We start from the raw sequence: 798 nt of genomic DNA on the forward strand, positions 1-798 counted from the left end.
GATTTAAAGGCTGCAGAGTCAGCTGTCACTTCAGCCTGTTGTTGTTCAGACCTGTAGTAGTGAGGTTAGACTTTTTTGGAGTATAAGCCGAATCATGTGTAGATATAGGATAGTGTAGATGAGTACAGTTCTGGTCAGTGTTGAGAGCGGATATGGAGGGGGATGACAAAACTTAGTGTTAAGCCTTCTGGTGGAGTCCTGAGCCAATAGTTAAGAAGGCATCTGTGATGGGAGGCAGCAACTTTATTAACCCCAATGACATACACACTCTCTTTCCTCTAACATGCAAGCTAGGTTTCTACACAAGTGCTCACTCAAATATCATAAGCAATAATTACATCAGATCCTGTGTTTTGGTAAATGAGTAGTGCAAGACAGTGGATATTATTACAATGCTATAAATAAGCAGGATGGACTACACAGTAATAGTGTTACACTAGGAGGAGGAGGAGGAGGAGGAGGAGGAGGAGGAGGAGGAGGAGAACCAGGCTGTGATGGAGGATGTTTTCTTGCTCTTAATTTCTTGCAAACTGCTCCTGGTCATGTGGCGACTACAGTTGATTGTGGTATTCAGAAATGCCTTGAATAGTAATCTCTAGTATAGTAGTCTCTCCTGCCTTTTACTGTACATTTTCCTGGTAAAGGCTCAATTTACACATCTGGTCACAAGATGTCAGTGTTACACAGCTGTACTGCCACTCTCTCTCTCTCTCTCTCTCTCTCTCTCTCTCTCTCTCTCACACCAGTCTCACATGCAGCTTTAATACTTGTCTTTATCCCACTCTGAGCTCCCACCCT

This window comes from Centroberyx gerrardi, chromosome 3 (genome assembly GCF_048128805.1).
Source record: "Centroberyx gerrardi isolate f3 chromosome 3, fCenGer3.hap1.cur.20231027, whole genome shotgun sequence".
NCBI classification, from domain to species: domain Eukaryota; kingdom Metazoa; phylum Chordata; class Actinopteri; order Beryciformes; family Berycidae; genus Centroberyx; species Centroberyx gerrardi.